Here is a 26,165-nt window from a genome sequence, read left to right as displayed (position 1 = left end):
GCAGCGCAATTGCATGGAATGTGACTGTTAGCAAAATGCAATGGCAGTTAAGCGGTTAATAGTAATAATAGTTATTTATATAGCACTTTTCTCCCAATAGGACTCTTCATCTTTTACATAAACTACTAGTTGCAGTATGCCCATTGGGACTGGGCTCTCTGACTGTTGTAGAACTACAAGTCTCAGCATTCTAACACCTCAGATGGAGAGCCACAATACTTGCCTGTGCCCGGCCGGCGGGGGAGACTGGGTGGAGGGGGTGTGTAAGAAACTTTATGAGCACATTTCTTTTTATTGGTCAGTGTTATTAAAAGTTGTGAAGCAGTGACAGTAACCAGCCGGGATTACACTGGAGAGAAGAAGCTCCAGCACGGAGTGGAGATGTCGGTGGAGACCCTGACAGCAGCCTGCCTGATAGTGTTTACAAGCAGCATTAGCCATCCCGGTAGTGTGACAACGTGGAGCTCTCCTCCCGTAGCCGCCAGCCAGGGTCTCCTTCAGCAGCAGCCCGGCCGGCAGCGTGAGTCAGCCCCCAGCAGCTGAGCTACAGCTGAGTGAGAACCACCAGCCTCCAGAGGGCGTGTCTCCCGGCCCACGGCCACACCCCCTCTCCCTCAGCAATGATTTAGAAGTTCAGGAATCCCACGTGACGTCACCCAGAGGTGATGTAATGCTGCTCTAAATAGAACGTATTGTAATCTTCCCTCAGTCCAACGTGGTTCCTTTGTAGTACAGGGCACTGTGTCTTTAAATCCGCCTGTGTGTGTAAGTGATGCAGGGGGAAAGTCACTCCCCACTCCAGAAAGAAGCGGAGAGGAGTCTCTAAGCAGCCTGTGAGAAGAGTGAGAAGTGTTTGCCCTGTACATGCTGCAGCCATAGATAGGACTGTGACATTAACACGTACCTGCTCCAGCACCCCTTCCAGCTCAGGTCTGTGGGACCAGCAACTTTCATCACTTTCATTTTTTTTTTTCTCTTTAACAAACTAAGATACTGCAGTCGCCCACATACTTTTACTGATCCATTTCTACACTTGTTGGGTAAGTTCACAAGCAAGATAATATATTTGTGTTTAGTTTGTTTTTCTCGCATAGATATACTGTATATTTGTCAGCTGATTACATATAATCTAATTTGTGTTCAAATAATATTTTAAAAAAATAAATAAATATTGTGAAAATTATATTTTAGGCAGACGGATGCTATTAGTGAGCAGTGTTGAGAGATCTGTCACTTGCAGTCAACTTTGACAATTACACACCAGACAATTACACACCAGTGATGGAACAGTTAGGAAAGAAGTGTCAGTTTGTTACTTAACTTTTTAAAGTACTTTATAATACAGTTTATTGAAGTTGTGACCAAGATGTGCTGGGGATGAAGGGGGGGTCACTGTGTGCCTTAGGGGGTTAAATACAGGTTGTAAGAATTGCTACTAGTGATATAGTTCTTAGATAAGAGCAGATCACAGGTGTGTGTAGCACATAGTTGTCCGGTATTGTACAAAGTGACACTGTATAGCTGTGACAAGTACATCAGGTGGAGGGCGGTATGTACTGCTTACTGTATCCTACGGTTATTATACCACCTGCACCTTAGACCAGGGATGGCGGCAAAATCAACACAATACATTCACTTTGTATCATTTCTGTCCAGTAAAAGTTTGAAAACTTTTTTTCGCGCTTAGCTGATCCTAGAGAAGAGCCACAGAGTGTGATCATTAGCAGGTCATTAATATGCTGGTCATTAATATGCTGGTGCCATCACCCAGTATAGAAGACGCCACTCTTCACTGCCAGTCTCGCTGCCTCCACAAACTAATACACAAAACAATAGGTAACTGTCAGATAACCCTTCCATTGTGTCAGTGGCATGGAGTCATCAGTCTGGGCACTCAGCTCTAGGGCACGCCACAGAATACGCAGGACCAGAAGGTGAAACGTTTCACAGCATAAATGGATTTGGGTATTAAACCATTCTTTAGTAGTTTACATAAACTGAATAATAATTCTGAAATCACATTTAGCACTATTGTAATGTTGCCTTTATGGACTGACATTTTTTCTATTATAATATTTTTTTAAGCAGCCCTTATCCTCCTCCACATTATGGATAACAAGTACTGTTGCCTGCGTTGGAGTGTGCTCTGTGCGTATTTGGTTGTTAGGTGTCAGTATTTGTATGTTTTCCTCTCAGACATCGCTGGGAATAATGCTGGACAGAAGGCCATTACATCATTCTGCAGCCTAGTAAGAGGGTATGATTAACAGCTCCAGATAGTGAAGGTTCAGGGGTTAGAAATGCTGACAGTGCAGTCTGCCTCACAGAAAAACATTGGCTATACATACATGTTTGTTTTGTGCACAGCTAATTGTTTAATGCACTGTGAGTTTAGTTTTGGTGGGAATTTTGATTTGGAGATGTTGTTCTATGGTTGCAGTGTTAGTGGTACAGGTTAATGAAATGGGGTTAAATGACTTGTAATTTCTATGCGTTATAGCAACACCGATTCAGTTGAATTTTAAGTGACAAATGACAGAATTGCAAATTTCTCAAGGTTCAAAAATACAGGACCGTGTTAATTAAGGGCTGTCAGTCAGTGCCTCAGTGGTTTCATGTATATAGGTGGCCGAAATGAAACTTTGTGTTACTCGACTCAGGACAGTTCTCCTGTATATCACCTTTACCTTGTGACCTCAAGCAAAGGTTAAAAGACAAGAGATCCTTCATTGTGGTAAAATATGATTTTCCAAAGTCCTTGATCATCTTATTACATCTCCACCCATCCAAAACATGAACGGAGAAGAAAGCGCGAGAAGAAAAGGGGGGTACACTAAGGTCTGGAGGGTCACTAGGATAGAAGGGAGATCAAAACCAGGACCAATGTTTATAATGTTAACTGCCATTGGCTATATTTCAGAGGTAAAGAACACACTGTAGTAGTGGACATCTAGGGCTCACTTGCTGGCCTGTCACTGAAAAGGTAAGAGCCATCAGTGTGAACATTTTGGTCAAGTGATTGACCAAGTAGAATTTGAGCCAATTTATCAGGAGGGAACAGGTTGTGAAGGCAAAATGCCCCATGCAGTGTACAAGGACAGATGTGCAAAGAAAGCAATGGTCAGCAAGATGCTTAGTGGATGCGAAAAAGGTTCACTGGAAACACTCCGGGATCTTATATAGAAACTCCTACTACATTCTTAACACAATTCAAAAGAAAAACATCTAGTGTGTGTGCATGTATATATATATATATATATATATATATATATATACACATGTATGTCAATGTGCATGATGAGCTCATGTGTCCATATGCTATTGTTATGTTACTGAGTCCAATTCAGGCTGTAAATGACACTGCTTAATGTATTTCTAAATCTTGCATTTTTAACCTTTAACACTCTGTAATATTTGTAGCACCACAGTCAAGTTTTTTTTTTAGAGATACGTGTGGTTTGTAAAACGAAACTTTATTTGAATGTGTTCTGATGATTGGCATGTACAAGCTCAAGTAGCTTACTATTACCCAAATGTTTTAATTTGACCCCCTGAACTGTATTTATTATCTGCCTGGCATAGAACAACCATTTCCTAACTCAGTTTATAGTAAGCAAGTGTATTTTCACAGACTGAAAAGGGATCTGCAGAATATTGGGGAGATCTATACAGCAATAGGGTCAGCATTATGGTAGAGCATATTTGTGATGGGTCTGATAATGCACTCCAGCCTGAGAGAAAAGTAATGCTCAGACAATGACCAGAGTACATAATTGTAAAACTATTATTATCTTTCTCCAAATAAAACAATTATATATTAAATATATGCTTTAGATCTGCAAATAAACAATCATGTGATATTTTTAGAGCATCTTCTCCACAGATAACAGCGGAATTGTTAAATATTATTCCATAATTAACTGAAACTTGGGAACTGTAATATACAAAAAAAAATAAAAAAGTTTTGTCATGTGTAAAGCCACACAGGAATGTTTGATAAATGATGGGCGATTCACAGTTTTCTGTGAACCAGCCCTGGGCCGTGCATCAGAGGATTAATTTGCTCTTTATTTACACTAGAGTTTCTTAACCTTTTTCGGCCTGAAACTCAAAGTTGGAAGTCACCTTCAGGACCAGTGGTTCAACTTTATATGAATAATTTATTTTCTTCTAATCACTTTAGAACTAGCTACACATTAAGCAAGCTATACTTAATTTTGTTCTGACAGAAAATTTGATGCGTCTGAAAATGATCTTAAACACATGAAATAGTAGTTTATTAATTGGTAACTCAATAGATTTGCAAAATGAGAAAACAGTTTTGGGTCGCAACTAACAAGTTAATAAAATACTACAGCTTTAGACCAATTGTTCTTTAGTGAAAATAGAAACAGCATGCTCCCAGATTTGGAACATAATAAGTTTTGCAAATAATAAACTCTATATAAAGCATATTCTTTTAAAGTATAAACATAATAGTAATAATGAGATTTGCTGGCCCTATTTGTCATCTAGCTTTTCTCATCCATGTGCTTCAAATTGTCATTACATCTAAATCAGTGATTATACTTCTATTGGAAACTGCCATGTACACTAAATAAAATTTACAATTCACTGCTAGGGAGACGTAAAAGGTGCAGATCATGTTAACTAGATGGTGCAATGAAACGCTGGCCCAAAATCCAGAACGGGCTTATTAGGCAAGTAAATTAAAGCTTGTTTGATGTCCTTCAACACTTACAAAAGAGCTGATTCTGTGGACGGCTACGTAGACAGTCAACCTGGTTTTCAGCTAAATTTTCCATGTCACTTTAACCTACCTGTTTATTGGTCACTGGAAAATCTGGTGCCATAACTGTAAGTAACGGTGTAACTTTAAAGTTTTCCAGTCTTTAAATGAAGGCAGAGAAAGTATATATATTTGAGTGATTTTTTTCAATGTACTCTTGTGTTTTTAATTACTAAGTTTATAGTTTGAAGACGAGAAGAATTTTCCCTCTAAGTGCACTGTAACTTATTTCTGCATATACTCTGTGTATTACGGTTGACTGTGTAGTGTAGAACTCCTATGGAATTCTGCAGTGTGAAAATGAAATAGTTCATTGATTCATGTAATGCATTAGTTTTGTTAGTACATTAGCTTACACTGGATTGTTTGCTTCTGTAATCAGAATTTTCAACATTTCATCTATTAAATGATATACCTAAACTTGGTCTCCTGTAACGCACAATTGCGCAGAACAGTTATAGTGATATAGAGGCTGTGCCTTAATATACATTAAAAACATAAGATCTTAGGATGTCTGAATGCATTAATATACCACAATAAGGAGTTGGAACGCAAATCAGTTTGATATCATAAATCAGTTGATGAAGTGTAATGGATAAAATCCTTTGCATCAATATTCAAACATCAATCACATGGATTCATCTAAAGTGTGCAAGAGTTTTTGCCTTATTTAAATATTATTTTTTTTTATTATCATATGCTCACATCAATCCTGTAGCATTTACCTATCAATACATGATAATATATTCTTAAACAGAACCAAGTTTCTATAATTTATTATGAACAAATGGAAAACTAGCTAAATGTAAATACAATATAACATTGTCTCATTTTGTTTTTTTCGTGTATTTTGCGTAAAAAGCATGAAAATCAGTTACAAGATAAATAAAAATGAAAAAGTATAAATCATCCCCACATTTGTTTTCGTCATGGGCGCATCAGTGTACAAATTTCTGTGTCGTAACATGTTGCATTTTTGCATTCGTTTATTTGTATTGAAATCTTGAGAATATGGAAAAAGCGCCTCACCTTTTTGTATGGTTGTAGTGTTCTGGGGAGTATGAACAGACCATGTTAGGACTGTTTCAGCATCAGAACATTCATGTGAGCGGGAATTGAATATATATTTGCGTTCTTGGTATATGATTCATCTCTGCAGACTCACACTCGTCAAGGTAAACAAGAAACATCGGAAATAGCAAAGCTGAGCAAATTGCTAAAGGCCACATCAAATGTTAATAGGCTATATGTATTTTAAATTCTTCATTGCATGTTAGCACATTCCTGAATGCCCAATATAATATCTAAAGGTAAAATTGTTCTTGTCACATTTTTCTGCCTTTCTATATGAATAAACGTGTTTGCATGTTCATATTCATATTCAGATAGAGGATGAGAAAATAAATTTGAAGTGTCCATGAGATCCTGAGTTACTGAGAAATGTGTTGAGACTCAGATTCTTGCTGATTCAGACACATCTAGTAATCGATACAGCATTGGCCGATCATATGTCTCACACAAGTACTGTTCTACTGTATCCCAATAAATAATTCCCGTTGCTTAATGTTCAGGGATGCAATGCATTTTCTCAGAATGGTTGTTTATATATACCTCACTTAGAAAAATTAATATCCAGACAGGCCTGATCAGTCGGGAAGAGGATTTTTCTGTTGTAACTGATAGCAACTTTCGTTAAAGGGAACTGATAAGATTGTAAGGTGACCAGGCCTCATGTGTTGTGGGCAGCGAGGACAGTTAAAAAAGAAAAAAGGTTTCTTCTACAGGACCTAATGCAACATACATTATTCAGCTTAATCGTGCATTAAGGATGATGTTTCCTCATCAATATGATATAGTTAAAGGGATAGCCGCATTATCATAAAATATATGTATAATTTACATTAAGCACATAGATTTAAGAATGGTATAAGGTAGTGTTTCCCAGCCTCGGTCCTCAATGCACACTAAGGGGTACATTTACTAAGATGGGAGTTCTATTTAAGAAGTGATGTTGCCCATAGCAACCGATCAGATCTTCTCATTTATCTAGCACCTTCTAGAAGATAATACCTGGAATCTGATTGGTTGCTATGGGCAACATCACTTCTTAAATAGAACTCCCATCTTAGCAAATTTACCCCTAACAGTCCAGGTATCAATGATATCCATGTTGGAGTACAGATGCTTAAACCAAAATAACTAAGGTACTAATAACTGTAAGTCACCTATGTGCTATGGCTAACCTTAAAAGCAGGACTGGTTTTGTGCCTTAAGGACCAAGGTTGGGAAACACTGGTACTGTAAAAGGCAGAATTCAGGAAACATCAGAGATATCTCCCGTGTTCAGCTAAGTATCACAGGCCCCATTTTTTCAATGGGAACTAATTTTTCTTCAACTTACTGTATCAAGTTCAGAAAAGAAAGGATTTCTTTGCTTGATTCCCCCCATTAGTTAACATCATCTTGAGATGGCATCAGGCATTGTAGCCTATAGCACTGCTTTTTCTCTCCAGAAAGTGATCTTCGGATCCTCCTTTAGTATCCTACGCTTGCACACGTGTAGAACGATGGCCACGCATGCAGGGCCAAATTGGGGGGGGGACAGGGGCATCTGCCCTGGGCCCCCCCCACAGGGTCGGTTGGACCCTGCAGTTGCAGAGAACAGGTGCCCAGCTCCAGGACGGGACCTGCCTTGGCTCTGTGTTCTGCTTGCACAGTCAGTGCTGCATATAGTGCAGAGCGGCTCCTGAATCCCCTCATCAGTGTCACGTGACACATCATGTAGGTGATGCTGATGAAGGGGGCCGCTTGCGCTGCATGCACTGTGCATACAAAACACAGGAGCTGTCAGAGCCATAAGCATTCAAGAGGAGCCCTCCACGGGAGTTGAGTAAGCAGGGGGGCTGGGGGGGCACTGCGTATACCATGCAGGGGGGCATATTGGGTGGTGCCTGCTCCATGTGGCATCTAGGGGGGCACTGTGGGGAATATTGGGGGGGAACTTGGGGGCATAATGGGGGGAACAGTAAAGGGCATATTGGTAGGGTGTACATTTTATTAGAGGAGGCCTCCATAACTTATTTGCCCCGGGCCCCCACAAGACTATTTTCTCTGGAACATGCTGTTATAGAAGCCAATATCCCAGTAATAGCAGATTGATATATAGCCCTTACTGAATTCCTTCTTGCTGTGATACGCAGTGATAAGGAATGATAATGTTTGTGGGTCCTGCTTCCACCAATGATAAATAGGTTCCTCAGTAACGTGTAAAGCAGAGTACACACCTATGCAATTGACCCGTTCATGTGATATACAGTATTAAGAATGTGAACGCACCTTCAATCATGTTTTATTCGAAAAAAAAGAGGTCACTTCTGAAGATCAGGTTTTTTGTTCAGTTTAATTTTCAGCAGATTAGATGGTACAATATCGGACAAAGGGGGATATGTATAAAGATATATATTTTTAAAAAGTGGCTTAAAATGGAAATCAATTACACAATCACTATAAATTGGTATCGTTAGAATAGAACTATAAATATCGCAATTTTTTCTGGGAAACACTCACTTTTGTAATTTTTATTGATTTTTTTTATTTCGTATTGGAAGTGAGTGGGAATTGTATGTATCATTCTAATATGGTGAAATTAGCACGAAGTGTATCGTGTGTTTTTAATGGCAGCTTCTTCTGGCATCAGAGCATCTGAGATCTTTTAGTAGACTGACGTTAATTTTTAAATATTGGATAATAAAATAATGATCAATAATGAAATGACCATTGGATGTTCATATCTGATAAGTGAGTTCAAAAATAAGGTTATTTCTATGGTGAACTACATGAACTACAGCACATACCTTGTTACCAGGAAGAAATGGGGAATTGGACGGAAAATCAGGATAAAGACATTGAAAGAGAAGGAAACCTATTCACCATTTCTTACTGGTGACAAGGTATGTGATGTAGTATATGTAGTTCACCATGGAAAAAAAAACTTAATTTGTGAAGTTTTATCAGATATTAATAGCCAATGGTCATTTGATTATATTTTTTCTTTATTATCTGTAAATTACAATACAAAAACATAGCACGGACAGTTAATTTTTCTTTATGGAATTCATAAAACTAAACTACACGCTAAAGTCTGGAGGGGAACCTGCACTTACTCCTGTTGATGTATTTCGCTAGCTGCGGAGACAGAGGGATGATCCAAATCTCTTTTATTTACTAAACAACACACTACTTTTTTCTTTATTGGAATCATAAAATAAAAATGCGAAGACGTCGTATTTCAGGGTGTTTTCCGCACTCTTATTCTTAATATACTTGATACATATGATGATAAACTATATGAAAATTTTACAAAATTTACATAATGTTTGATGGAAAGCATCGAGGCTTTACCGAATTTTTTGATACATATCTCCCAAAAAGTGAAGTGTGTACGCACTGCCGACCGTTCTATCCGATGCTTCTGCTCATACTCCAGCAACAATAGCACCGCCCTTGTGTCTTTATAGCAGAAATATTAGACAGAAGAGTTTCCTGGATGGCAAGTTAGATTGTAAAGGTGTGTACGCAATAATCGGCACTTTGAACAGGACTTCTGAAGTGTCATCGAAAGTAATATTGCATTGAAAGTATGATTGTACAAGTCTGTGGCTTAACTTTTTACAGCCCTGCGAATAAACAAAGCGACACTGTTATCACTAATTGACTGGCATTGTGATCTGTAGCTTGAGGGAAAAGAGCAAGTGGGTGAGACCTGACTGCTGTGCATGGATCTTGTAGTGAAACAGTGGACATACACATTCAAATCAATAAAGTGGAGATAAAGGTATTAAGGTGGGTACACACCTGAAAGATATATCTGCAGATCGAGTGATCTGCACATATATCTTTAGATGATGATCATTCATACACACTGAACGGCCATCATCTATCTGGCAGTCGCGGGTCCCGCTGGCAGGGAGGTGGGCTGCCCCCCTCCCAGTGGCTGTCGCTGTGTGTGTACGCTGTGTCTGCAGACATATCTGTCCATCGGCTGTGCAGCACAACGCGGTTCACACACATATCGCCTGTACACACTGGCCAACGGCCAGCAGATATATTGCCCGATCAAGTGATCGGCCAATATATTGACCAGTGTGTACCTAGCATTAGTCTAATATTTTATGTTATTACATATTTTGCAAGACACAACTGTATATTTAAAATAAATAAACATTATAAATCTGTATTTAGCATCCACCTATACTTACGTACGTTAATACAGTACCATACCAGTTTTGCAAATCCCCCCCCTCCCAACAACACACACACAATTGCAAACTTCCACTACACAATTGCAATGTTTTATGTAACAATTGAAATAATGTCTGTTAAACTTTTTGAAAACTTTAACCCTATAATTAGTTCCCAACCCATGCACATTAAACTTTCTTCTTCATGTGGCTCTTGTGCGTGTGTATCTGGTTTACATTTTCTCTATGACATTGATATAAAACAAAACTATAAAGCTTCTTTCTAGCGGCTTGTAATAATTTGTTTAATAAATTGTGTGCAATTAGGAGTCGGTTTGCTTCAAATTTTGGTTATTGCTTTAATACTCTGCTAAAATGTATTTGAATTTACCTTCTGTAAATGAAGCAGCCCGTGCTTAGCTGTTTTTTTTTTAACTTTAACAATGATTTTTCTGCAAAGAGATTGCTGCCTCGACATCCGGAAGGTGGCGGGTTATTGTGTAGCTTTGGTTACCATTGCAATCTACAAAATGTAGCTGTTAGTGGTATAATTGGTTACTGGGGCTCAGCCCTGCATCCTTTTGCATCATTTGCAGTCTTTAAGACTATAAATTAGTCAGCTCATTAGGTAAAGTCAGCATTGTAAATCTGCCCATTAACCTCTTCACAGTCATAGAGGGTCCGCACTGTGGCATGTAAAAAGTTTTGGCTCATGCAAAGCATAAGGAAAAACAAGAAATGAATCACATTAGAATACAGTACTCCAAATTGGGCTTATCCTCGTGGTAATGATCTTATTCAATTGGTTATTTTCTTATGAAACATTTACTTTCATAAGAAATCAAATTGCCATACATACTATTAAGATGAGTTTTTAACGACTCCCAGAGAGCAGCTGTGATGGAAGATCGGGGATGATACATAGCAAATTTTGTGTTGAAAAATGTCCATAGAGTCACATTACAACAGTAAATTACTCAAAGTTTTGGCGAACTGATTTTACACGTTTTGTAATACATAGTTGTGGAGTAATAGACATGTACAGTTTGAATAAATAAATTCCACTTTCAGGAGCAATGATGTCCTCCGGGTCAGCTAGCCGACCAGTCATTTAGAACTCCTCTAATTAACAATCAAATAATAAATGGACTTTTTTGTATAGATCAATAAAATAAGTACCTTGGTTAACTAAAACGAGACAAGACCTGGGACAACCTTGGCCTGCGAGTAAAATACATTCATTAACCAATTATATTATGGGATATTTTATGTTATGAAGTTATTTGAGCTCTGCTGTATTTAACCTTATAATTTATTTTCATAGCAATCTTGTGTAAATTGATGGGATCGTCATCTCAGTGCTCGCAGCCAGACATGCATAAAACATCCGTTTTAATCTCGTTTTATTTTACCCTCACTACATTAAAATAATAGGTTATTTTATTGTTATGGGAGATAAATATTTCAAAGTTGCACATGCAGGGCTCAAGTGAACAGAATTGAATGTGTAATAGGAGACAGTCAAACATATTGTTTTATTCTTTAAAACTACTGCTTTGTATGCAGAATAGTCCCGGCAGATCCTCCTGTACCTTATATATTCTATTACACTGTCCATATATTAGGTCACTGCCACACTGAGTGCCAGCCACTGACATAGAAGGGGAGCAGTCAGCAGGTTAATACATAAGAGGCTGCTGGCTGCTGGACCTCATTGTCAGTGATGGTCTGGTGGCGAGGCGCTGGGCTATGATCAGGACATGATAACAACTAGAGATGGCTACTGAGTGAATGTCTCGACACAATGACCCGAATCATTTAGTTGTTAGAATGATTTGAGTCACTCAAAGTTTGATGTGTCGAGACACCCACCTTTCTAGCCTCAGATGGAGCTGCTATCGCTGGGGCCCGGGGTGTGTGCACTGACATGGGAGAGTCAGTGCAGAGGTATGATGTGCAGTGCTGGGCTGCGGGGGGTGGAGCTGTCAAGTGACTCACTTTGAGTCGACAGTGCCCCTGCTTGCTACTGCAGTATCTAAAAGAGCCGTGTCCCGAGACACTGTCTCCATACACTTCACTTAGCTGAGCCGTGTAGCTCAAATCAGTACACTGAATCACTCTACCCATGACTAATGACAACTCTGCGGGGCCCCAGTATTGGGAGGGGGCATGACCAACTCGGGGAGGTGCGGCCAGACCCCCTTCTTACGAAAGAAAATAATTAAGCGGCCGATCATGCCGCACAGGGGGGGCGCTGGTTTCCAGGGGTAGGGCTAATGTGATCGCTCCCCCCTGGCACATCACGCAGGGAGAGAGAGGACTGACACAGTGTGACAGCAGCATTTGTGCTGGGCTGGGGAGAGAGGCTGCGGCTGCAGAAGTCAGTCCTCTCTCTCCCTGTCCGAAGTACCGCATTGGCAACGGGGGAGGGGGCTGCAGGAGGCGGGCCCCCGCCGGGCACCTCCAACATGCTTGGGCCCAGGTAAAGAGTACTCATCCTCCCCCTTTCGGCACCCCTGGCTATAATATCACAGCTCAACACCACTCTCCCAGTCTGATAGGAGCAGACACCCCTTTTCCCTCTTGCCTGCTACAGTGATCTGCAAGGGTCAGGTGGGGTGGGTTGGAGTCCTCAAGGAGAAGGGCCTTGCGCATCTGAGAGGAGGTTCTTTGGGCTTTTGCAGGTCCTGCTTCCACCGTATGGCAAAATAGCGAGATGCAGACTGGTTCTTTATCTGCTTGCAGAATTGTTGCCCTTCAGAAAAATACACATAAATGCGTTTGAGTGAGCAAGCCCTTAAAGTGATTTTCTTTCTTCAGATGGAATTATTATTTTCGTTGTTTTAATTTATAGGTTTGTATGTGCCCTCTTATAACTTTTACTAAATGCATACCTTTTCTTCCTAGCGCCCTGCTCTTTTACTTATATATTTATACAATCTTGAAGGTATTTTTTGCCTTTAAATCAGGAATTGTATTGTATTGTAAAACGGTATATGCAGAATGCACCGTTGAGCTGTTTTGTATCTCAGGACAATGTAAATAAAGAACCATGATGAATAAGTAAATGGCAGAAAAGAAGGTAAAGCAAAGTGTTTAGTAATTGTAATAGTTTTTCCAAAATATACCATCTTATTCACAATGTAGCCACATAAAAAGTCACTCACACTGTACTAGAGTTACTATTTTTGTCACAAAGGACATGGTATAAAGTTGCAGAAGCATGGTGTGATGCTTGGCCCGGCTCACTGGTATCAGACCTCCGTCTTTTGCCTTTTCACACAGGTTAGCGCCTGAGTGACACACGGCAGCTGCATGCAATGCCAGCGCCAGTGCCCAGGGTAACCAGCCAACTGGCCTTACACTGGCTGCACAGGCCGTCGGTGACTGCCATCACGACATGTAAATGCCCGCCCAATTGTGACTTCAGGCACGACACATCGGGACGACGATTGGTAAGTGTGTATGCACTTACCAATAATCAGGTAGGACATCGGATCAGCTGTTGCTCAATCCGGTCAGCGGTTCCTAGACCTGAGAGGGTGTATAGAGCAGAACAATAGTTTGCACTCAGCACATGTAGCAACAAATAAAAATAAAATATCTCACGTTCTGTCATATGATGGAAACTTACAGATATAAGAGCTGTGTACATTTATATAAGCCAGATTGTGCTTTTAGGATTACGATTAGTTGTTCTTTATCATGTTCCTGGTTTAGATTAGTCAGAGCTGGGAACATTTCACCTCTGGATCTGATCCCCAAGTAGTGATTCATCTTATCAACTAGTCTAGATTGTGTCATTTAGTGTCCTTCTTTGTATACCGCGCCAGTGGGAAAAAATATAAATGTTATTGCAAAACCCTTGGAAGTGTTTCATCCCTACAGTCTTATAACAGTGTCTCTCTGATACATAATATACAATGCCCAAGGCCTAGCACAAAGCAAAACAATGTACAGTATTTTATGTCAACATTGTTAAGAAAGTCATGCACGTGATTAACCCTGGTTATTGGCGTGCAAATTTGTGGAACAGCCTAGTGTAATACATATATAGTATTTAGCTTGTGTCTAAAGTTAACACTGCAACAACAAATGAATTAGCAAATGACCCTGAACCTCCTATTGGCTAGGGAATAAATGTCAACTGTTACAGATGAAAGGCATTGATGCAGGTTGATAAATCAGCTGTGTCAACCATCTCCATTTGTAGAGGTCTAAATTAGGATCAAGCCCTGGAAAATTATGGGACAGGGGAGCTTCTCCAGAGCCTTAAGATTCCCTGGTCCCAGGTCTTGGACACGAGTGGTTCTGCTGATTGCTAAAATACTTGGGGATTTAAGGGGATATTAAGGTTAGAAATAAGTCCCTTCAGCATTGGGAATTTACTTTGTGCAGGAAAGGAATATTACAAGGATTGTTAGCCAATAGGTCAGAGTGTTATATCACTATACAGCAGTTCTAAGAGGACAATGAGTGCTTGAGATCAGTAACTTCATTTTATGTTAGCATTAGGAGATATCACATTCATTCACACTGTCTTATATCTCTAATGATTAGAGCTGGCATAAGCCCTGGGAGCCCTTGTCCCCTTGAAAATGACCCCACCTCTTCAGCATTGCACTCCCATTTCTGCCTCCACAGAATGGGGGTATGGCGCTTCTCTCTGTGTTCATGGCCAAGCAAGCACCACTCTCCCAGCTACAGACATTAAGTAGCAGCAGCAGCAGCCTACAGTTTCATATGTAAGAAGCTGCTGGCTGTTCTTCTTCCAAAGCTGCTGCTGGCGCTCGGCATATTGTCAACCACATGTTGTCAGCCATTTAAAACACTGGATTTTCTAGGAGCATGAATGGTATAAATAAGAGTGAGGAGTTTTGGGAGGCTCTCCTGGACTCCCGAGAGAGTGGGCTAGTTTACTACATGCCAGGGTTCAATGATGGGATTCACATTTGATTGCATTATTGTAGCCCCCCCCTGCTGTACAGTGCCACAAATCGTAGCTTTGAACATTGGGATGCGTGGCAGAGATCACGGCCCCACGCCCCCCGCACCTCCAACATGCTTACCAAAGTAACAAAATTGACTTTTTAAATGTTGGCAAGCAAGATGCACAGGTTGCCTTGGACTTTGCAATGAATTCACCTGTGCCCATGTTACTATTGTATGCCAAAGATGCCATGCAGTGTTGCTGACATTTTACCAATGCATAACCAACCTTAATCAAAAAACAATCAGAAAACTCTCTTATTAAATGAATCTCTAAAGTTTTTTACCAAATCAGTAAACTAAAATAAATGCAAAAATAAAATAAAACATATGCAATGGGAAACTTGCATATTGGGCTTTATTCCTTTAATAAGCAAGGATGTCCTCTACTCTCTGATGCAAAACAGCATAGTGTAAAATGCAATAAGATTATGGGGCCTGTTCATCATCGGGGGCCATATGTGGGGGAAACTTGACACCGGAGCAATTCATCATTGCTCCGGTGTGGGGACAGCTGCTCCGAAAAGCAGCTGTCCCCACAGTTAGTTGCACAGCTACAGAAGTAGCTGCATTACTTACCTCCTCCCAATTGGTGTGGCTACACATGCGTACATCCGCCGGGGAGGTAGTGAGGAGGTGGCGGAGGGATCCGCTTGGATCCCTCTTTGCACCCCCGGAACTCCTTCCTATGGGCTACGAGAACAAGCGTCTTCTGAAGATGGCACTTGTTCTTGCAAGCAAACTCCGAAAACTTTTAGTTTTCGGAGTTCGCTGAATATCAGGCAGACCCCTGATGATGAATGGCCCGGTAACTAAAATATAAAATAAAAATATAAAATATATGGAAACTAGAGTTTCCGCATGGTTACCGGGCCATTCAGTGTTGATGAATAGGCTTCAATGTCTTTTGATTGATTTCTATGACTAAAGACTTGCTTGTCTGAGTGTCAGAAGTACTTATTTCCCTGAATCAAACCTCAAAGCCTCTGCTTTTTTAGGATTTATAGTTTGGCTATGCTTAGTGCTTTTTTGTGTGTGGTACTCAGGGGTACTCGGTTCTAGCACTTTTTTTGTCTATTTGTTTATTCTTATAACTAGCTCCAGAAACCGGAAGAAATCAATTCAATAATTCAGAAATTCATAAAATAAGTATCTTCACCCTTTTCTAGAGTGTGGAAGGTAACTAGAAGTCTTGTATCAACTTGTATTTTTAGCTGAGTACCGGCACCTCTTTTCATGTTAAAACAAGCATTGGATGTGCTGTTATAAAGTTTTCCTGATGAAGCAACAAATACATATTTCCTTTTGATATATGCATTTAATAGTGCTTGCTTTGTTGCTGAAGAAATTGGAACCACTGCTATAAATTTGCATTACTCTAGCAGGCTTGGAGCAGCTTACCTAATGTAGTGCAGTACCTTCTTCCACCCCTAGATGTCACTGTTGCAATTAAGGTCTTTAGAAAGTATTTGGCCGACGGCTAGATTTTTCTGTATACATCGTTGATGCTGGCAGGCCATAAAAAAAAAATTGTAAAAAAAAATATTGAATAAATTTGCTGAAAGCTGTGATAACAATTCCTTTAACACCACCAATATTGTAAACATATGTTTATGCCACTGAAGCTGTTTCAATAGTGATAAACAAGTACCTTTGTGTCAGAAAACCAATTTCAGAAGAACTACATACAGATACAATATTTATTTCAAGAACAAAGTACAAGCAGTTGTAGAAAGAGGTCACCTCTCCATTCTAATGGATATGGGATGGGACTGATGTGGCTTATGAAAATAAACTCAAATTGAAGAATAGCTTTGACAACTACTGGGAAGAAAACAAAAGACCAGTCGTAATATATGGGTTCAAAACATCTTAGTGCAGAGGCTTTATAACGCTATCCTGTGACTATTTATCACTGAAGGGGTAGAATCTCTAGCTGGGGATCTGACGATTATGAATTAGCATTGGATTACTTTGAATTGGTGAAAATGGTTTAAGTGGAGCCTTCAGAAAAAAAAAAGCTTTTAGTTGATTAAAAAGTATACAAGAAGAACACAAAATGTACTAATAAATAATAGGAACATTCTCCAGACCATAGAGCAGCTCATGCCACTAAGTAAATGCACAATTTTCCTTCTCATGGCGCAGACAAGGTCCATAAAAAAAACAGAATCACTTAGAGTTGAATGGAGTATTGTTTAACTGAAGCAAACAAGGCCGATCAAGCTTAATAGACTAATTAGCACTTAGATCCCTTGACAAAATGCTGTTGATGGCTAATATAAAAAAAATTCAATACATAGGGGCTTGACATTTTCCCAAATGATACATAATACAGTCACTGCTCATCATTAAAGGAGAAATACTGTGCAATCAGTATTTTAATAAAATATCACCCTAATAGGAAAATTAGTCAGTGATTCCTTTGGTGCCCTACATTTCGGACTTACTGATATTAAAACTCATTAGAGGCTGTCGCCTAACGAATACTAAGACCAAGATGCTGACAGAGATGTTATGTCTGGAGGGGGGGGGTGTGAAGATTTGTTTTCAATTATTTAATTTTCACTATATTTTATTGGATATAAAAGTAATTATAATTACTAGAGAATGCTGAACCTTATTGTGAGTGCATTCTTACATTGTACCTGACCTGGAAAAACATTTATAAATGTATTAGAAAAGGTACTAATGTGGGGTTTTTCTAAGTGGAAACTTGCTCAGTTTACGTTGCTGTAGCCTATTATAAAGTCTGCCCAACATTCCTAGTTACTCACTTTAACAAAATTATTTGTTAGTAGCAATGCGACTGATTCCAAGCATAGTCCTCTTCATATTACTAGACTAAAATGCATATCAGATTCTCTAATTGTTTGGGATACATTGATCAAACTATATGGTGATCTTTGACTCCCTTCTTGTAATATTTCTCTTTTGGCAGTTTTCCAATTGATTCCAACTCTCAATTGAAGAAATTGGGATTATCAGGTCATTATAATGACCTGGGACTTAAGGCCCCCATACATCAGCAATCAATTGTGGAAATTCTGCAATTTGCAAATGATTGTGTATAAACATCTGCAATGTATGGGCTTCACAGATCGCAGATTGCAACCAAAAAGTGATTGGAATTGTTAAATCAGATTGTCCAACATGTTGGATTTCACAGATCAATCGGGGCTGTAGATTGCTAGTGTATGGAGGTGATCAGCAGATTTGCAGACCGTTACTAGTAAAATGATGGGCCTTTCGAGATTGGCAGATCTGTGTTTGCTGAAAATGATCTGCAAATCACTGTAAAAGATCTGTAATGTATGGGTGCAGATTGCTAGACTAGGAAATCCTAAATTCGGGCAACAAATCTTCAAATTGTTCAATTGTGGTTGTCAGATTGCTGATGTATGGGGGTCTTTATATGATAACCAAACCAACACTTCTTAAATAATTTTCTCAGACTCAGGTGCAATATTGCATTCCTACAAATGAGTTTTACAAGTACCTGCAAGTTCATCACTAGATTTCGTCCAGTACTACTAATTTGTTGTGCTTATCCCCCCCCCACCCCCTTTTTTAGGTCTTATATTAATGTGGTATCAAACCCTTTTGTATTCCATAGAAGACAGTAAGCTAAATATTCAAACTCAATAAAGATTAGGTGTCATTGTTTACAAATATTTTTTAAATGTCTAAGGGCAGGATACATCAAGCATCGTCATCTCACCACTGATCGCATGCATAGTTCATTTAAAGACAGCTCTCCTGTTCTTTAGTTGAAACAGTGGCTTCTGTCTAATACATGTATATATATACTAGGGGTGTGCACCGGCCACTTTTCGTGTTTTGTGTTTTGGTTTTGGATCTGGATCTTTCTTCGTGTTTTGGATCTGGATTGGTTTTGCCAAAACCACCCTTCCGTGTTTTGGGTTCTGGGTTTTGTGTTTTGGATCTGTATTTTTTTGAAAAAAAGCATAAAAACAGCTAAAATCACAGAATTTGTAGGTTTTTCTGCTCCTATGCTATTATTAACCTCAATAACCTTAATTTCCACTCATTTCCAGTCTATTCTGAACACCTCACACCTCACAATAGTGTTTTTATGTCCAAAAGGTTGCACCGAGGTAGCTGGATGACTATGCTAAGCGACACGAGTGGGCGGCACAAACACGTGACCCATCTAGGAGTGACACTGCAGTGGCAGACAGGATGGCAGTTAGAAAAACTAGGCCCCAAACTGTACATAATGCAAAGAAAAAAAGAGGTGCAAGATGGAATTGTCCTTGGGCCCTCCCACCCACCCTTATGTTGTATAAACAGGACATGCACACTTTAACAAATCAATCATTTCAGCGCCAGGGTCTGCCACACAACTGTGGCTGAAATGATTGGTTCGTTTGGGCCCCCACAAAACAAGCTGGCAATTAATGTGTCCCTGCACAAACTGGCTCTACGGAGGCAAGATGTCATCCTCATCCTCCTCATCCACCGATTCCTCACCCTCTTCAGTGTGTACATCCTCATCCTCACAAAGTATTAACTCGTCCCCACTTGAATCCACCACCACAGGTCCCTCTGTACCTTCTGGAGGCTGGTCTCCCTGGAAGAGCTGATAATTCATTTTGATGAACATCATCTTCTCCACATTCTGTGGAAGCAACCTCCTACGCCTTTCGCTGACAAGGTTCCCGGCTGCACTAAACACTCTTTCGGAGTACACACTGGAGGGGGGGCAACTCAGGTAAAATAGAGCCAGTTTGTACAGGGGCCTCCAAATTGCCTCTTTTTCCTGCCAGTACAGGTATGGACTGTCTGACATGCCTACTTGGATGCTGTCACCGATGTAATCCTCCACCATTCTGTCAATGGTGACAGTATCATATGCAGTGACAGTAGACATGTCAGAAATTGTTGCCAGGTCCTTCAGTCCGGACCAGATGTCCAAACTTGGTCCTGCCTGCCCTGCATCACCGCCAGCGGGTTGCTTAGGATACCTAAGTTTTTTCCTGGCAGCCCCAGTTGCGGGAGAAAATGAAGAAGGAGCCGTTGACGTGTCACGTTCCGCTTCAGCTGACAGTGTGTTCACCAGCAGGTCTTTGCACCTCTGCAGGCTTGTGTCGGCCGGAAAGAGAGACACCACATAGGCTTTAAACCTAGGATCGAGCACGGTGGCCAAAATGTAGTGGTCTGATTTCAACAGATTGACCACCCTGGAATCCTGGCAAAGCGAATGAAGGGCTTCATCCACAAGTCCCACATGCCGAGCGGAATCGCTCCGTCTTAGCTCCTCCTTCACTTTCTCCAGCTGCTTCTGCAAAAGCCTGATGAGGGGAATGACCTGACTCAAGCTGGCAGTGTCTGAACTGACTTCACGTGTGGCAAGTTCGAAGGGCTGAAGAACCTTGCACAACACGGAAATCATTCTCCACTGCGCTTGAGTCAGGTGCATACCCCCTCCTTTGCCTATGTCATAGGTGGATGTATAGGCTTGTATGGCCTTTTGCTGCTCCTCCATCCTCTGAAGCATATAGAGGGTTGAGTTCCACCGCGTCACAACCTCTTGCTTCAGGTGATGGTGGGGCAGGTTCAAGAGTGTTTGCTGGCGCTCCAGTCTTCGGCACGCAGTCGCTGAATGGCGAAAGTGGCCAGAAATTTTTCGGGCCACCCAAAGCGTCTCCTGCACGCCCCTGTCGCTTTTCAGAAAATTCTGCACCACCAAGTTTATTGTGTGAGCAAAACATGGGACGTGCTGGAATTTGCCCAGATGTAATGCCCGCACAATATTGGTGGCGTTGTCAGATATCACAAATCCCCAGGAGAGTCTAAGTGGGGTAAGCCACTGGGCGATGATTTCCCTCAGTTTCTCTAAGAGGTTGTCGGCGGTGTGCCTCTTACTGAAACCGGTGATACACAGCGTAGCCTGCCTTGTAACGAGCTGGCGTTTCTGAGATGCTGCTACTGGTGACGCTGCTGCTGTTGCTGCGTAAGGTGATACATCTACCCAGTGGGCTGTCACAGTCATATAGTCCTTAGTCTGCCCTGTTCCACTTGTCCACATGTCCGTGGTTAAGTGGACATTGTGTACAACGGCATTTTTCAGGACACTGAGGACACTTTTTCTGACGTTTCTGTACAGTCTCGGTATCGCCTGCCTAGTGAAGTGGAATCTAGACGGGATTTGGAACCGGGGACACACTACCTCCATCAATTGTCTAAATCCCACTGCACTAATGGCGGATACCGGACGCACGTCTAACACCAACATAGCAGTCAAGGCCTCAGTTATACGTTTTGCTTCAGGATGACTGCTGTCGTACTTCATCCTCCTCGCTAAGGACTGTTGGAGGGTCAATTGTTTAGTAAAAGTAGTGGTGTTCCTACTTCCTCTCTGGGATGATGAACGACTCCCAGCAGCAGCAGCAACAGCAGCAGCGGCAGCAGTAGGCGTAGCAATGCAGGATCCTCCGGAGGAATCCCGGATAGGAGAGTCAGTCATGCCAGTGATATGGCCTGCAGGACTACTTCCGATCCTGACTAAGGAGGAAATTGACGAGGAGGGAGTTGACGGTGTGGTTTGCAGGCGCTTGGATACAACAGGACAACGGGATTTAGGTGTCCCTGGACTGCTTACGGTCTGAGCCAAAGTTTCTGAACTTGACAGTAACTTTTTATGAACGCGCTGCAGGTGCCGTATAAGGGAGGATGTTCCTAGGTGGTTGACGTCCCTACCCCTACTTATTTCACCTTTACATATGGTACATATGGCAAGACAGTTGTTGTCCGGATTTGGATAGAAATATTGCCAGACCAAAGAGGTGGAATGTTTGGTCTTCTGCCCAGGCATGACCGTGATGGGCTTTTTCATCCCACAGACAACAACTGTCTCCCCCGGAGCCTGATTTAAACAAACCACATCACCATCAGAATCCTCCTCGCCAACTTCCTCCTCAGCGCCAGCTACACCAGTATCCTCATCCTGTTGTACTTCAACAGTGACATCTTCAATTTGCATATCAGCAAGTGGACTGTGGGTGCTCCTTTCAGCACTTGCAGGGGGCGTGCAAATGGTGGAAAGAGCCACCTCTTCCCGTCCAGTGCTGGGAAGGTCAGGCATCGCAACCACCACCACACTTGGACTCTCCTTGGGGATTTGTGATATCTTCTTAGAAAGCACAGTTCTTCGCTGTGCTTTTGCCAGCTTAACTCTTTTGATTTTTTTAGTGGGAGGAGTGCTTCCATCGTCATGTGAAGCTGAACCACTAGTCATGAACATACTAGGGATCGACCTTAGCCGTTCCTTGCCACTCCGTGTCGTAAATGGCATATTGGCAAGTTTACGTTTCTCTTCAGCTGATTTAAATGTCTTTTTCAAGGTCATTTTCCTGAACTTTGCCATTTGGGATTGTATGTGCCCTCTACTATGACATTGGGCATCGGCCTTGGCAGACGACGTTGATGGCATGTTATCGTCTATGTCATGACTAGTGGCAGCAGCTTCAGCACTAGGAGGAAGTGGTTCTTGATCTTTCTCTATTTTATTTTTATCGGAGAAAGTTTGGTCCTCCATTTATGTTATATCGATTTGATATATACGTGCGGCTAAACACAGAAAATAATTTTTTTTTTGGTTTGGACTGGAGTGTACTTTGTGGGTTACAGCACCCTTTAACGGTCAAGCCAGCCGGCCCTTTACTTATGACACAGGCGCACGCTTGGCACTACTTTGTTGATGCACGTGCGGCTACTGCGCACACAATTCACAAACACAGAAAATAATTTTTTTTTGGTTTGGACTGGAGTGTACTTTCGGGGGTTACAGCACCCTTTAACGGTCAAGCCAGCCGGCCCTTTACTTATGACACAGGCGCACGCTTGGCACTACTTTGTTGATGCACGTGCGGCTACTGCGCACACAATTCACAAACACAGAAAATAATTTTTTTTTGGTTTGGACTGGAGTGTACTTTCGTGGGTTACAGCACCCTTTAACGGTCAAGCCAGCCGGCCCTTTACTTATGACACAGGCGCACTCTTGGCACTACTTTGTTGATGCACGTGCGGCTACTGCGCACACAATTCACAAACACAGAAAATAATTTTTTTTTAGGTTTGGACTGGAGTGTACTTTCGGGGGTTACAGCACCCTTAACGGTCAAGCCAGCCGGCCCTTTACTTATGACACAGGCGCACGCTTGGCACTACTTTGTTGATGCACGTGCGGCTACTGCGCACACAATTCACAAACACAGAAAATAATTTTTTTTTGGTTTGGACTGGAGTGTACTTTCGGGGGTTACAGCACCCTTTAACGGTCAAGCCAGCCGGCCCTTTACTTATGACACAGGCGCACGCTTGGCACTACTTTGTTGATGCACGTGCGGCTACTGCGCACACAATTCACAAACACAGAAAATAATTTTTTTTTAGGTTTGGACTGGAGTGTACTTTCGGGGGTTACAGCACCCTTAACGGTCAAGCCAGCCGGCCCTTTACTTATGACACAGGCGCACGCTTGGCACTACTTTGTTGATGCACGTGCGGCTACTGCGCACACAATTCACAAACACAGAAAATAATTTTTTTTTTGGTTTGGACTGGAGTGTACTTTCGGGGGTTACAGCACCCTTAACGGTCAAGCCAGCCGGCCCTTTACTTATGACACAGGCGCACGCTTGGCACTACTTTGTTGATGCACATGCGGCTACTGCGCACACAATTCACAAACACAGAAAATATATTATTTTTTTAGCACTTGGGGGGAGCACCCCTGATGGACAGAGCACCCCCTGGACAACACTACAGCACCCCTTTAGGACTGGGACACTGCACAGGACTTTGGAGTGGACACAGCCCCTATGGAGAACTGACTGCACAACACAGTCCAGCCAGCCCCTATGGACTTTGAAGTAGTGGACACAGCCCCTATTAACAACAGCAGCACAGCACAACACAGCCAGCCCCTATGGACTTTGAAGTAGTGGACAACAGCAGCACTACACTACACTACACTACACAGCACTAACTCCCACCCTCCCTCTTCACTGTCCACAGCCGAGTGAGAAAATGGCGCCGACGCGGGTACCTTATATAGGATCCAAAACCCGCGAGACTCGGAAGGCGGGATGATGACGTTTTGCCTCGATGTCAGATCCGAGTCAGGCGGGAAAAGTCGAGCCTGACTCGGATCGGACTCGGATCGGGGGGGCTCGGGGGGGTTCGGATTTCAGAAATCCGAACCCGCTCACCCCTAATATATACTATATAATATATACATATTGGAAGTAACCACTCTCTGATACTTTCAGAAAATGCATGTAGCGTGTTGCCATAGGGATTTTATATATATATATATATATATATATATATATATATATATATATACAGGGATACTATTTTTAGAAAAGTGTATTGATCATGCCATAGCAACCAGAGGTAGGAAAACTTCAAGTGGCGAAGTGGATAGACAAGTACATTTACATAAATAACCAATACTGTGTTACATTAATTTATCACAGATTTAAGATATGGTTGGGACAAATTTTAAAGTCTTATAATGCACAACTATTTGAATATATTCTGTATGGTCACTACACTGTCCATATAATATACAGTAAGGAATTAATAATTCTACATATATATTTGAATGACTTTTCTACAAAATTGAGACATATGACATTGATTATACTATTTGTCTTACCTAATATGGACCAATAATTCTGCAGATAGTGACATTTGAATAGCATTGAATATATAATTATTAATCACATAAAACATTTTTGTATCATGGCCAATGCTGAAGCCATCTTCAGTCATGCCACTACAATTATCAGGTGTCCTGGGATTAATCAGGAATTGGACCTTATGCTATATTTCCCCCAGTTAATGAAAAGAACAAAGTGCACATCTGGTAACACTTATTAACTGATGAATACTACAGTAATAGCTTAATGATAAATCACTGTGATGCAAACAATGGCGTGCACATACTGAAAATGTTCATTTATTTAAACTTACTGAAAAAAAACATGTATTAATGATTTTAAAGCTTAAACTTTATACATCTTTGGGGCAGATTATGATTGCCATATTTAAAAAGGCAATAAAAGTAAATGCAAAATCAGGCTGGTATTATTGCCTTTTTAAATCTGGCAGGCAAAATATGTAAAAAACTAGGGTTTTGTAAATCCACCGCTTAGTAAATATGCCCCTGAAAAAGTAATTGATTACTAAGGTTGGAAAAAAAATATGTTTATGTGAAACCCTACTGGTACTGTGGTACACTTACATGGAGTACCTGAATACTGTCTCTCACCTCTTCCCGGTGACCCTTCTTTGCTCCGGCTATGGCGTGGGTATGGCATCCATGACCAGCAGGGCCCCCGAATACTCGGGTGCTTAGCACAAAGTACCTGATGGAGGGAACACATGTGGACAACAGGCGCAGTGCAATAAAGAAATGTTGGTCGCCAGACCATCTCATGATGCAATAACAGGAAAACTTTATTTACACTCCTTCATATTCTCCAGCACAGTAAGCGTAACGGTTACAAGCTCTACTTCACCAACTTCCTCCAGCACAATTCTTGCAGCAGATGGTAAATGCTGTATTTTACGCTTAATGGTTACTGAAGATTAGTTACGTTCCACTCCAAACTAACACCTCCAGCGCAGTCTTACACATATGACACAGCAGTGAAATAGTAGCACATACCCGGTGTTGCTGGGCTCGGTAGTTCTACGCATGTCAGTCCAATAAAAACTACATACAGCATACAGGGGACTCCAGATTCGAAGTTCATCGCACCCATCTCTATCCTCATGAGAGACTGCTAACGTGTGGCACATCCCATTACACAGGGACCCTCTCTCCTTCCATCACCCTGCATACACTTTCTTCAGGCATACTGACGTCCGGTATTTCCCAGGACTCTGCCTCTAGTACAAGTCCCTCTATCCAGGGACCTTTCATCTGACATGCTGGCAACTTCATGCAGACCATTAACCCTTTCACTGCTGGGCTTCTCTACTTCAACACATGGTTACATAGGATTCTTCTATAGGACTCCCCTCTAGCCACACTGCCATATTGCACTGAGCCCTCCCTCACTATGGGGCACTTCTCCAGGGGCTATCAACCAGGGATCCAGCACTAT

At 41.4% G+C, this 26,165-nt stretch overlaps 1 protein-coding gene across 1 annotated transcript in view; it reads left to right on the top strand.

Annotated features, from left to right (window-relative positions):
• The first annotated feature begins 891 nt into the window (after positions 1-891).
• Positions 892-26,165, top strand: part of CREB5 (cAMP responsive element binding protein 5) — a 566,841-nt gene continuing 541,567 nt past the window's right edge. The window contains exon 1 of the mRNA XM_088445420.1: positions 892-1,040. The gene's annotated coding sequence lies outside the window, so the exon portion shown is untranslated. The remainder of the gene's footprint in view (positions 1,041-26,165) is intronic.

Source organism: Taudactylus pleione, unplaced genomic scaffold (assembly GCF_031769625.1).
Source record: "Taudactylus pleione unplaced genomic scaffold, aTauple2 ptg000380l, whole genome shotgun sequence".
NCBI classification, from domain to species: Eukaryota; Metazoa; Chordata; class Amphibia; order Anura; family Myobatrachidae; genus Taudactylus; species Taudactylus pleione.
The sequence above is the reverse complement of the archived record's forward strand: the minus strand, read 5'-3'. Positions and strand labels throughout refer to the sequence as shown.